We start from the raw sequence: 10,238 nt of genomic DNA, 5'->3' as shown, positions 1-10,238 counted from the left end.
GAAGGACAAAAATCTGAGAAATATTAAAATATACTACGATTCAGTTTTTAGCTTTTTTAAAATCATTATGTTAAGGCTAACATGGAAACATTTATTATACGTAAATAAACAACAAAATGAATCTATTAAGATAGAATTGATTAATAAATGGTTTGAGATACTTGATGAATTTGTGAAGTTCTTTCGTTTAAAAGATGATGATTATGTATGTAAGATAAAAAAATCAATTAATGTTAATCATGACGCTGTTATTGAGCTCCTCAAATCATATTTAAACGACTTATGTTGTGATTTAAAGTGTAATGCTATAAATGAAATGAAATTGAACGGCGAAGAATTTCCCACTAAAGAAAGTACAATAATTCACAACGAATCAGATGTAGAAACTGTTAAGTATTATAGTTTGGGAGCAGCTAAAAAATTTATCATTACTACAAAAAATCTATTTACAGATAATGACTTTAATGTTGTGAAGTCATTTATTGATTATGCGGAAAAGAATCAATTTTTTTTTCAAGCTGTGAAAATAGTTGATTATTTATTTTCATAATAATAACAATTTCATAAAGAAAACATTTAAGAATTTATTTGTCATAGAATTATTTCTTAAAGCACAATTTTGCAAAACATCAAAATTTTATACAGAAGTTCAGCAGTTATTAAAATGATTATTTTTATATAACTTTTTACAGATATTCAACAACATTTAATTTTTGTAAAATTAAAGAAAAACTTACAATTTTTGTGTAAAAGTAGTTTTATTACTATTTAATTTACTATTAATAAAGTAGTTTTATAAATAATTAGTGTATACTGCAAGGCATATTATGAAAGGGTGTGAAAGGGGACCAAATTCTTCGGTGTTTTTTCGAAAATATTTATAAAGTAACTTTTTTATATATATATATGAATACCTTACGTATTTCCTCTTCATTTAATATAAATTTTATGATAATTTAACACTTTATCAGCCCACAGGAGTGATTCAAAATATCAACTTATATTAAAACTCATCTTTTTCAATTTTGAAAATGTTTCGGAAATACTGCGACCTTTAAACATGTGTCAAATTAAAACTTAATTTCTTAAAATTAATACAATCTACAGATTTGGATTGAAGCGTTTCTTATGACTTAAATGATTTTAATCACTGTCAGATATCATCTATTCTTGTCCCAACTATGCCACGATCCCACTGTGCTACTGTTTTTATATTTATAAATCGAAGAATTACTAATCAGGAATAATGAAAGCAATAGGAATTTATTTTGCTTTTGGTATAATCCATCTATTTTTTAAAATTAAATACTATCTACAGATTTAAATCGAAGCGTTTCTTATGGTATTGATTTTAATCACTGTAATATATCATCTATCTCAACTATGCCACGTTCACATTATGTCACGACCCCACTGTACAACAGATTTTTTAAAAGACTCATGATTAAAATAATAATCATGTAATGTTTAATTTTATTACAATAAAAATATATTCACTAAAAAATGATGTTACTTGTTGAAAGTTTGTAAGATATGATAGCGTCAAAAAAATTCAATGGATCATTTTATAGCTGTGATGTACCAGTGGTCACACTGATCACTCACCTGTACAGGGGTATAGGTGATATTGTTATTGTAAATGTTTTAGTTCATATTAAACGGTTATGGAATAAATATGTGCAAGATATCTGCTTTTACCCTACGTCTACACATAACAATAGCTAACATAACTTAACCAAAATTATAAATTATAAATCAAGCGTCAACGCGACTCTTAGATTTTCAGATCAATTTGACGCGGTACCGTATATTTTGCGATACGTTTAATACACGGTCACCTCGTCTCTTTGTCAGCCGCCTTATTACATCGCGAGCTCAGCCTGATTAGAGTACCCCTGCTATCTACCTAGGGTGCAACGTCTATCTACTGGAGTGCGGTCGACCACCGAGCGCCGGCAGTAAACGCTCTCTCTTGTCTTTGACGTTCTACGTGAACTATCGCTCTCCGTCGATGCGCGTCGTACATTGAAAGGTACGTTGATATCTATTACAAAAAAAAGTCAAAGTTGTATTTCATTATTATTTTTTCCTTTAGTTTAATTTTAGATAAATATACGTATATTTATTTAAATTTTTATCCTCTCGGCCAGTGCTGTAGAATTTATTATTTAGACATAAAAAGTAATATTGGTAATTGGTTATTTTTTTCAATGAACATATTTTTTTTCTTCTCTCTAATATAAATTAAAAAGTGACAATATGAATTTCATGATGAATTAAATGGAAATATTCAGTGGTGGCTCGTGAGTGCTAGTGGTGAGGGTGCGACATTAAATATAATACCACTAGTTATAGTTGTCATAATACAAATAAAACACCAACGGTGGACGACAAAGATGATGATGAATCTGCTGTCTAGGTGTTCACGTGCGTGTGATCATACAGCAGTTATCGTGCTCAGCTGATACTCCAAGTTAGTTGTGGGTGTTTAATGGCTATTGTATAGGAATGGAATAAGGGTAACACTTAGGTATGAGGTGCAGACGAAGTGCAAGACATAAATGATGGGCGTACCAGAAATTGAGTTTTTGAAAAATAATCGAAAAATTGTATTATTATTAAAAAGAAAATTATTTTTTGCTGTGAATTAGTTCTAAATTAATATTTTTTTTTTTGTTAATTTTACTAAATTAAAAACTAATAATATAAAAAAAAAGGTTAATAAATTATGAATATTATATAAAAATGTTTAAAAATCATTCTAGTCACAGCCAGGTACATATTCTAGTTTATTATATTTTAGTAAAAATACCAAGAACAAAATTATATTGTTGAAAATCTATTAAAAGTTATATAAATACATTCATTTTAATAACTACAGCATTTTATATAATATTATTATGTACTGCAATGTAGTGCTTTAAGAAATAATTCTTATAGAATTCTTATAAGAAATAAAACAATGACAATTAAATAATTAAATTTTTTACTTCTGAAATTCTTATTATTCTGAAAATAAATAATCAACTATTTCCTCAGCTTGAAAAAATAACAGATTTTTTTCCGCATAATCAATAAACGACTTAACAACATTAAAGTCATTATCTGAAAATAGTTTTTTTGTAGTAATTATAAATTTTTTAGTAGCATTCAAACTAAAATATTCAACAGTTTTCACTTCTGATGCGTTGTGAACTGGTCTACCATCTTTTTTAGAGGGTAGTTCTTCGCCGTTTAATTTCATTTCATTTATAGCATTACACTTTAAATCACAACATAAGTCGTTTAAATATGATTTGAGGAGCTCAATAACAGCGTCATGGTTACCATTAATTGAATTTTTTATCTTACATACATAATCGTTATCTTTTAAACGAAAAAACTTTATAAACTCATCAAGTATCTTTAACCATTTATTAATCAATTCAATCTTAATAGATTCATTTTGTTGTTTATTTACGTATAATAAATGTTTCCATGTTAGCCTTAACATAATGACTTTAAAAAAGCTAAAAACTGAATTGTAGTATATTTTAATATCTTTCAGATTATTGTCCTTCCAATTGATATTATGTGCGTTTTTGTATTTTTCTTGTAAAATCTGCATTGTACTTTTATCAGGGTTTCCCCAATCAACTTGTACGTTGTATTCATTCATCAAATAAATCGTTTTGTGTGCTTCATGTCCTATATTTCTAATAAGAATATTGTTTTTATCAAACTTCTCGTAGTTTTTGAAGGATAAATCAGTGTTTTCCAAAATAAATCTGTCCATGATTTCTATAATTCTAGTCATTATGTTACGTATAACATTTAAAGGCTGGTTTTCTAATTGTTTTATTGCGTTTTCTTGAATAATAAGGCATTTGTTGTTTTCTTTGTTACATTTCATTGTTGAAACCTCTGATTCTAACTCAACTATGACATAGTCATGAGTATTTTCAAGATATGTTTGTTCATATTCAACAGAGCAACCCATTTTTTTTAATTCTTTTAACTTATGTACATGATGACTAACAATACCTAAATACATATTTAATAACCAGAGAGAACCTATTTCAATACCTTTAAAGCCAAATAGCGTCTTCATCATTTTTTTCAAAACACCAAGATATTTTGATACTGGATAAAGTGAACTAATTAAATTAAAATTCTCATGACATATTTCTACTCTAGCTATTTGCATATAGTTCAAAGCATTTAATAAATAAGAGCATTTTAAAAGTTGAACATTTTCGACAGACTTTATTTGGTTTTCCATGTATCCAGTGTTAAGTGAATCAGAACGATTAACTTGTAATAAAAATAACACCACACTTACTTTTATTAAACATTTTAAATTATTACATTGAATCAACATCATAATGATACATAAAATCGTAGATTTTTAAAACTTAATTACAAAATTGTATTTAGAAATGTGTAAATTTAAAAAAAAACAACAAGAAGTTATTTTTAAAACTGTATAAAATATTATTTTTAATAATTATTAAAATTAATTATTTAAAATTTAAAAATTATTTCGTAAATATGCACATAACAATTATGTAACCCGTTTGTTTAAATTTAATTATAATATAATTGTAAAAATGTTTGATAAAAATTAATAAGGATTAATAAAAGGTCTTTTATTATTCTATGATCACAAACATTTAAAATAAATTAATATACCAGTATACAATTTAAATATAATTTAATTTTAAGGTATGACGTTATTCATTTTATTTTTATGTGGTGTACTTATACTATACTAATTTAAATTGTGTAGTATACAGTATTTTTTATTACTTGACATAAAACACTTTTATAATCAATATATATATATATATTTTAATGATATAATATATATTAATATAAAATTACATTGTTGAATACAAATCAGGTGAAGCTACTACGCTAAAATATACGATTGAAATTATTTCAATTTTAATATATGATGTTATTTTTAATTTCTTATACAAATTTTTTTTTGTGTGAACTTATTATGCTGTACGCATTATACTTTTGTATTAGACGGTGTCTCATGTTAAAATTAACATAAAACACAATTATAAATTTGAATATTATAAGATGAAATTTTATATAGTTGAATTTAGAAATAAAAAAAGGAACTACACACCAAAAAATAATACTGTAATTTGTCATTCATATAAACAAGTCATTGTAATATAGGTCATTATTTTGTAAAACTGAAAACAAAGCATTTTTGTAATGTTTGGTTTAACTATGAATTTCTTGATCTATTATTACAAAAATATAATATAGTCTATTATTTGGGAACCTAGAAGTAGAACACTTTTGTAATGTTTAGATTAATTGTAATTCCCAAATTATTGTTACTATCAGGAAGTAAATATTTATAAACATTTTTGAAAATGATTACTATATGAATTTTATAAAAAGAAAACAAAATATGTTAGTATATAAGAAGAAATAGAATGAATTGAAGAGAGGAGAAAGAGAAGACCTCGGGAGTGCCGAAGGTAATCTCTTTCCGTGTGGTACGTTTGTGACATTAAGTTTTATTTTGGTGTATTATTTTGTTATGATAGTAATGGATGAGGGTTAGAAGAATGCAACACTGGTTGTTTTAAACTGTGCGTCGAGCCGTTTAATAAAAGACGTAAAAAAAAAAGAAAAGAGAATAACAACACTAGTAAAAAAAAACTCTAGTAGAACAAGAAAAAAAAGAAAGTAACAATAATACTTTAAGAATCGTCGACAGAATATTAATCGTTGATCGGGATTGCGATGGCGTTTTGATTGTTCGGTATACGTCGTATGCAAAGTGATAGGTGTCACAAAAAAGACTCACTGGACGTATTATTGCGGCGGGGTATACGACGCTAGGCATTTGTTGGACTTTACACCACGACGATAACGCGTGTGTGTGACGGTCCGGTTTACAGTGAAGCGGTGGCTGAGAAGGTGCTGACACGACCGCGGGGTGTCAACGTGTGACAACGCCGTGGCCGTGTCAATTTATTTATCCGTTTTTTAAGTGTATCAATATTTTATATGTTTTATTTTGATTGATTATATCTTTATTAACTACATTTTGCGTTATTATTGAACTACTATAACTATAAGTTAGAACAAAAAGATTGTTCCACATATTTAAATACAACAAAGTGGGGCTCGAACTCACGACGCCGAGACTATATATAACACTATATAAACTTACTTCTTGTTATTCATCTAAAGAACTTACAAGTATTTAGTTAAAAATTTGTTATATATATATATTTTAAAAAAAGAATACGTATTATGAAAAATTTTATCAACGTAATTAATTTAAATTTATATTATTTATGTAGTATGTGTTATATAGTTTCTATATTTTGTTTTATGATAGTCAAACGTTGAATTGTTTTTAATTAGTTAAGTAGTGTATTAGTATTTATGTATAAATAATCTAAATTCTTGAGAAGTCCATCAGCAGCTGCCCGAGAGACACTATATTCGCAATAGTTGCAATTTATTGTATTTTGAAATGTGCATATAGAATTTTCTATAATAATTAGTTTTACAATTAGTTCAATATCTTTTTTGTATCCATTAACAATTATGGTACAAACCGCAAAAGAATTTTTTTATAAAAATATTACCTAAATAACTGTTAGTCAACTTTAAGGCAATATTGAAATTTAAATTCTATTTCAACGTTAATACATAACTAATTTGTCATCACTATTTAAACGTGTCTCCAATGTTAAATAAATAACTTTATCNCAACTTTAAGGCAATATTGAAATAAATAACTTTATCGGACACTAATCAATGTTAAATATTCAATGCAATTAAACAATTTAAAATCAGTGATTATTAAATGTTCATTAAGAGCTACATTTTAAATGTGTAACATACATTTTACAAGTTGTACGATATCCTAAATCTGTTTGGTACAGAATCTAGTAGTAACTAGTAGTACTACTAGAAACTAGTAGTAGACCAGTTATTACAAGCATCGTTGATTATATTATATCATGTGACAGCTGATCTCCAGCGTCTTACTTTACCTACTTGCCCACCCAGCACGGCAAATCGATGACCTCCGTGTCAATTGTCTTCCATGTACAGTTCATTGTCCTAAGTCAGTCAGTTAATTTGTTATATGTATCATTCTCTTCTGTAGCTAGTGCCTTCGGTTGAATGGTAAATTGTTCGGCCGTTTTATGCCATAGTTTTTATTATTTGTTTGTTGCACCCTTGTGCTTAAAGTTATCGTGCCCTTGCGCACAACTAGTGATTTCCCCAGACTATCACTAAATAACTTTAATGCTGTAATCGCTTTTCTGTCGTCTGTTCTCATCTGTCATTACGTGCCTAGATCTAAAATCTGACTAGTGATACTCAGATGTTCGAAACCATTACCATAAGATCTCATACAGTCTACTCATCACTATTAACAACTTCATCTATTCAGCTGAGTTTTATATTATTTTTTAATGTTATTTATTGTTTGTTTTAATAATTAACTAAATTATTTAGTTTAACTATTTTGTTTATGCCGCTACGGTGACCATTAGTATTTAAGGGCCTCCCGCTATCCCTTAAATTTATGATACTCTCTGAAGAAATTTTAATATATCCGGTTATTTGTTATTTAATTATTGTCTATTTTCGTTACTTATTGGATGTACAGTTAGCCATCATCTCTTAGGTGACCCACTCTCGCATCAATAATAACGTTTTTTAAACAGGCTTAAGGTAAAACGGCATTCTAGTGCGGTGCAAACTAGCCGTCCTATGGTCTAGCTGCCTCGTACAAAACATTGATTGATGATTCATACCCGGGTCGAAGGACCATTATATTATATTGTATTAAATCTCGAATGTATGAATAATACAAATTAAACAAATAAGCAGATTATGATTAATCACAAATATTAGTGTAATTAAAATATTATAATTAATATTATCACAAATTAGGGGGCGTATGTGTCGCGACAGTCACACTAGTTGTTGACAAAACTCTAGTGTTAAATAAATAACAATGACAATTACAATAATATTATTAATTAGTCAAATTATACACTCATTAAAGGAAAACCCGTTTTACCTGAACTAAATCTCAGTAAATTAATTCTGTATCGACGTATCAATTGCCAAATGATTAAGTGACGGCCATCTACGAGCTATTTAATAAGGATGTGACATTCGAGCCCAACACAATTGAACGTTACCTTATCCAAACCACAGAACAAATTCATGATAAGCGTTTCACGTATAAGACAAAGAATAACATTGGACATTGGCCCTTGTGCCCTTTAAAAATGATACTTTTAACGACCAATAGTGACATACGTCAACGATAAAACACAACAGAAAATCTGACCTTTAATAGTATAAATTTGAATTGTATAAAATAAAATTACATTTTTGGATAAAAAAAAAAAGGGGACTAATACATTAAAAACTAAATATAAATTATCATTTATTCAAACAACCTATAAACCTAAATTTATTTTATTACTTAATTCTTTGAATTAATCTAAAAGTCTTATAATTATTTAGTTTGGCATTTATTCTCAACAATATGTCAAATGAGCACAAATCGTAACTAGTTGAAGACATTACCCTAAAAAATTGAAAATTTTACCATCATTCCTCGTAAATGGTGAAAATCCGTTCAAATATTATGAATTTTAAAATCGGTATAAATTTTATAGTCATAAAAACACTAATAATTACTCTTTAAGTTGTACTAAAGCAATATAATTAAATAATGAATTTTTAGACTGAAATTTTCATAGAAAATGAACTATTATTGTATCATAGTAATTGAAAATAATATCTATTTTTTATAAGTCAATTACTATTTTAGCTTCGATGCGAAGCTGAGAATGTATTGATTTTACTAAGATGTATTTTTTTTTTTTTTTTGTGTCTGTTACCACTTTTTCTCAGCTCTCACCGAACCAATGTCTTTCAATGATATGTCAAAAGATCACAAATTGTATCTAGTCGAAGACATTACCCTCAAAAATTGAAAAAAATGCCCTCGTTCCCCGTAAATGGGGGAAACCTCCAAAAAAATTACAAATTTAAAAATCGCTAATTTTCGAAATTTTTTCAATTTTTTTTACTTAAAAGTGCCATAACTTTTTCAAAAATGAACATATCAAAATAATTCTTTTTTATATAGATGTGTAATATTATTACCTTTCGTTTAGTATGTTTTTTTCATAAATTTAACCCTTAACCTGCCCACAAGGGGGGATTTAAAATGACAACTTTTTCACAAAAAATTAACTTTTTCAACTTAACTTTTGAAAATGTTCCGGAAGGTCTGACACTTTTATATATATCTTAAATTAAAGCTAATGTAATATACTTTATTATGAAAAAAAAAAATTTCGGACTTTATTTTATCTTCACGGTGAAAATGGCTACCGAATGCTATTTTTGTGTGAAAATTTTCGATTTTGTATTTTACATTTTTAACTTTATTATGCTATAACTTTTTGAAAAATGTATGGATCATTACAATTTTTTTATGAGAAGTAGTATTTATATAGATCTTTCATTCGACATACTGTTTTTTTAAATCGGACCATTTCCCTAAATACAGGGGGGATTCAAAACATAAAAATGCATATAGAAAGTAGAACTTTTTCAACGTAACTTTTGAAAGTGTTCCGGAAGGTCTGACACTTTTATATATATCTTAAATTAAAGCTAATGTAATATACTTTATTATGGTAAAAAAAAATTTCGGACTTTATTTTATCTTCATGGTGAAAACAGACATTAAACTTAATAAAAAAAATACGATTTTTGTAAAAAAATTCTTTTTTATATTTTTAACTTTATAATGCTATAACTTCTCGAAAGATGTATGGATCAATATAATTCTTTTTTTTGTAGATGCATGATGTCTTTACCTATCATTTGGTATATTTTTTTTATAAATCTGACTTTTTACCTGCCTACAGGGGGGGATTCAAAATGACAACTTTTTCACAAAAAATTAACTTTTTCAACTTAACATTTGAAAATGTTCCGGAAAGTCTGACACTTTTATATATATCTTAAATTAAAGCTATTGTAATAATCTTTATTATGCAAAAAAAAAAATTCGGACTTTATTTTATCTTCAAGGTGAAAATGGCTACCAAATGCTATTATTGTGTGAAAATTCTCAATTTTATTTTTTACATTTTTAACATTATAATGCTATAACTTATTGAAAAGTGTATTGATCAATATAATTTTTTTATGGGAAATACTATTTT

Source organism: Daktulosphaira vitifoliae, unplaced genomic scaffold, assembly GCF_025091365.1.
Source record: "Daktulosphaira vitifoliae isolate Bord-2020 unplaced genomic scaffold, ASM2509136v1 Scaffold_4, whole genome shotgun sequence".
Classification (NCBI taxonomy): Eukaryota; Metazoa; Arthropoda; class Insecta; order Hemiptera; family Phylloxeridae; genus Daktulosphaira; species Daktulosphaira vitifoliae.
Note: the sequence above shows the minus strand (reverse complement) of the source record.